Here is a 4562-nt window from a genome sequence, read left to right as displayed (position 1 = left end):
CAGTCGAAGTCCGGTGCGGCAATACGCCGGGTACTCCCTTCGCCAAACTCGTGCCCCCCTTCGATTCGTCTTTCCTTCTCCATCCTCCCTTCTCGCTCCGGGGCGTCCGCTTGGTCTCTCTCTCTCGCTCTCCCTCTCGCTCTCGCGCTCCCCTGCCGAGCCGCCTCGGAGGACGGCGGACGAGGGGAAGGCGACGGCGTTCGGCCGCGGGGCACACCGCACGGTGAGAACCCACTCGCCCGCCTCCCCGCACGTCTGTCATCCCCCCACTATCGTAGGGGCTCGGGAAAAAGACTGGAAAACGCGGAGCTCGGCGGTGGCGTGGAAGCGCCACCCACCGCCGCCGCTCTCGCCGATGCCCACCGCGGAGGCCGCCCTTCGGACGCTGGGGTGCGGCGCGGGCCTCCGCGGACGAGCTGCGCATCTGAAAGTCAAAGGGCCGCCCTCGGAGAAGATCGTTGTGCTGCCCCGCGCGGGGAGCGATTCGGACGGCGGGCCCCCACGCCGAGGTGGGTGGGCGCCCCTCCGTTCGCCCGTGCGGGTCGTCGGACCGCTGCCGTACCACGGTTCGGGTCAAACTCCCCACAGCTCGGCCGCCTCCGTCCGTAGACGGGAGGGCGACCGCCGGCGTGCGCGCCCAAGGACGAGTGCCTGAAACCCGGGGGGGGGTAACAGAGGAAGGAGACCGCCCGCCGTAAACCGACGCGGGCTCCAAAGCCCGGGCCGAGCGAGCGGCACCACCTCCCCACCCGGGAGCGCTGAGCCAGATCGATCGGAAGAAAGGGCAGGGGCTCGGGTGGAACCCCTGCCTCCGTTCTTCCCCTCGGGGGAGACGGGGAAGAAACGTGCCCCTGGAGTCCTGGAAGCGAGTGTCCGGCGCGCTCCGGGCGCCCTCGAGACGGAAGCCGGGTCGCGGTGCGATTCTCTCATAGGTCTCCCCGTTGGCGCGGAAGCGGGAGACATCCGACACAGAGAAACGCCGAGCCCGCTCCGAGGGGACAAAGTCAGAAGGAGCGATCCGCCCTCCCAGAGCCCTCCTGCGGACGAGGACTCTGGATCCTGCCCCCCTTCTGACGACCGTCGCCCTCAGAGGACAGGAACCCACGTGGGGAGGGTCCGTTCGGGCTCGGGCGACCCAGAAACGCGTCTCGGACTCGGGACGGACAACCGGCAAAAGTCCCCCTGGAGCCGCGGAAGCCTGGTCTCGGCGCGAGTGCGAACTTCCATGCAAAAGGGGGTACTCGCCAAACCGCCTACCCGAGTCGAGGAACCACGAAAACAACGGATTTTGGTCGGGGCCGAGAGGTACCTCTCTCTCCTATATCCTGCAGCTGGTGTGCAAAACTGGGTATTTGCATGGTGAGACACCGACCCCCACTTTAAGGGAACAAAGTCAAAAAGTGTCCGACCTCCTGGAGCCGTGCGGCGGATCCGGCGGCCAGAAATTTCCTCATTCCGGTTCTATTTTTTTTTTTTTTTCGAATTTGCGAAATTTGGAGGCCAGGCGGCGTAGCTGGGACCTGGACTAGCTCGAAACACCCTGAACCGGTGAGCGGAATCGATTTCCCAAAGTTCTACGGCTCCCGGAAGCCAAAAACAGCTCGCCGGAAAATTTCAAAGTCCCAAGGACTCTTTCTTGAAAATCAATCCGGGGGCCATGGAAGTGTCCTCGGGACAAACTCAGAGCCTTTCCCCCGCCTGGAAGTCTGACAGCGGTCTGACGTTTTTCAAAGTTTTGAGCTCTCTGTTTGTTCTCAAAGTCACAAAATCGCTTTTTTTCAGTTTTCCACCCAGCAGACCCAAACTTCACCCCACTTAGGTCACTGTCTAGGGGCGCCTTACGACATATTGACGCCCCTTTAGGGTGGAAGTAGGGGAAATGGGTGATTTTTACACAAAATCGGAAATTTCTCAAAATTTTTCTAAGTGTCAAGGACTCTTCCAGAAAATCTCCCCCAGGCTCCTGGAAGCGTCCCCGGTACACCTCTGGCGGCTGCCCCCGCCTGGAAGTCCGACACACGCCTGAAATTTTCAAAGTATGAAAATACGCATTTTCATCCAAAAATTCAACTTTCCCCCCGTGCACCGCAAACTTCACCCCCACTTAGGTCACTGCCTTGGGGTGCCTTACAACATATTGACGCCCCCCTGGGGTGGAAGTAGGGGAAATGTGACATTTTTCACAAAATCGAGATTTTCTCAAAATTTTTCTAAGTGTCAAGGACTCTTCCCAGAAAATCTCCCCCAGGCTCCTGGAAGCGTCCCCGGTACACCTCTGGCGGCTGCCCCCGCCTGGAAGTCCGACACACGCCTGAAATTTTCAAAGTATGAAAATACGCATTTTCATCCAAAAATTCAACTTTCCCCCCGTGCACCGCAAACTTCACCCCCACTTAGGTCACTGCCTTGGGGTGCCTTACAACATATTGACGCCCCCCTGGGGTGGAAGTAGGGGAAATGTGACATTTTTCACAAAATCGAGATTTTCTCAAAATTTTTCTAAGTGTCAAGGACTCTTCCAGAAAATCTCCCCCAGGCTCCTGGAAGCGTCCCCGGTACACCTCTGGCGGCTGCCCCCGCCTGGAAGTCCGACACACGCCTGAAATTTTCAAAGTATGAAAATACGCATTTTCATCCAAAAATTCAACTTTCCCCCCGTGCACCGCAAACTTCACCCCCACTTAGGTCACTGCCTTGGGGTGCCTTACAACATATTGACGCCCCCCTGGGGTGGAAGTAGGGGAAATGTGACATTTTTCACAAAATCGAGATTTTCTCAAAATTTTTCTAAGTGTCAAGGACTCTTCCAGAAAATCTCCCCCAGGCTCCTGGAAGCGTCCCCGGTACACCTCTGGCGGCTGCCCCCGCCTGGAAGTCCGACACACGCCTGAAATTTTCAAAGTATGAAAATACGCATTTTCATCCAAAAATTCAACTTTCCCCCCGTGCACCGCAAACTTCACCCCCACTTAGGTCACTGCCTTGGGGTGCCTTACAACATATTGACGCCCCCCTGGGGTGGAAGTAGGGGAAATGTGACATTTTTTCACAAAATCGAGATTTTCTCAAAATATTTCTAAGTCCCAAGGACACTTTCAGAAAATCTTCCCCAGGCTCCTGGAAGCGTCCCCGGTACGCCTCCGGCGGCTGCCCCCGCCTGGAAGTCTGACACACGCCTGAAATTTTCAAAGTATGAAAATACGCATTTTCATCCAAAAATTCGACTTTCCGCCCGTGCACCGCAAAATTCACCCTCATTTAGGTCACTGCCCTGGGGTGCTTTACAACATATTGACGCCCCCCTGGGGTGGAAGTAGGGGAAATGTGACATTTTTCACAAAATCGGAAATTTCTCAAAATTTTTCTAAGTCCCAAGGACACTTTCAGAAAATCTTCCCCAGGCTCCTGGAAGCGTCCTCGGTACGCCTCCGGCGGCTGCCCCCGCCTGGAAGTCTGACACACGCCTGAAATTTTCAAAGTATGAAAATAATGCATTTTCATCCAAAATTCGACTTTCCGCCCGTGCCCCGCAAACTTTACCCACAGTTAGGTCACTGTCCTGGGGTACCTCACAACATATTGACGCCCCCCTGGGGTGGAAGTAGGGGAAATGTGACATTTTTTCACAAAATCGAGATTTTCTCAAAATATTTCTAAGTCCCAAGGACACTTTCAGAAAATCTTCCCCAGGCTCCTGGAAGCGTCCTCGGTACGCCTCCAGCGGCTGCCCCCGCCTGGAAGTCTGACACACGCCTGGAATTTTCAAAGTATGAAAATAATGCATTTTCATCCAAAATTCGACTTTCCGCCCGTGCCCCGCAAACTTTACCCACAGTTAGGTCACTGTCCTGGGGTACCTCACAACATATTGACGCCCCCCTGTGGTGGAAGTAGGGGAAATGTGACATTTTTCACAAAATCGAGATTTTCTCAAAATATTTCTAAGTCCCAAGGACACTTTCATGAAATCTTCCCCAGGCTCCTGGAAGCGTCCCCGGTACGCCTCTGGCGGCTGCCCCCGCCTGGAAGTCCGACACACGCCTGAAATTTTCAAAGTATGAAAATACGCATTTTCATCCAAAAATTCAACTTTCCCCCCGTGCACCGCAAACTTCACCCGCATTTAGGTCACTGCCCTGGGGTGCTTTACAACATATTGACGCCCCCCTGTGGTGGAAGTAGGGGAAATGTGACATTTTTTCACAAAATCGAGATTTTCTCAAAATATTTCTAAGTCCCAAGGACACTTTCAGAAAATCTTCCCCAGGCTCCTGGAAGCGTCCCCGGTACGCCTCTGGCGGCTGCCCCCGCCTGGAAGTCCGACACACGCCTGAAATTTTCAAAGTATGAAAATACGCATTTTCATCCAAAAATTCAACTTTCCCCCCGTGCACCGCAAACTTTACCCGCATTTAGGTCACTGCCCTTGGGTGCTTTACAACATATTGACGCCCCCCCTGTGGTGGTAGTAGGGGAAATGTGACATTTTTCACAAAATCGAGATTTTCTAAAAATTGCACTAAGTCCCAAGGACTCTTCCAGAAAATCTTCCCCGGGCTCCT

Source organism: Ranitomeya variabilis, unplaced genomic scaffold (genome assembly GCF_051348905.1).
Source record: "Ranitomeya variabilis isolate aRanVar5 unplaced genomic scaffold, aRanVar5.hap1 Scaffold_295, whole genome shotgun sequence".
NCBI lineage: Eukaryota > Metazoa > Chordata > Amphibia > Anura > Dendrobatidae > Ranitomeya > Ranitomeya variabilis.
The sequence above is the reverse complement of the archived record's forward strand: the minus strand, read 5'-3'. Positions refer to the sequence as shown.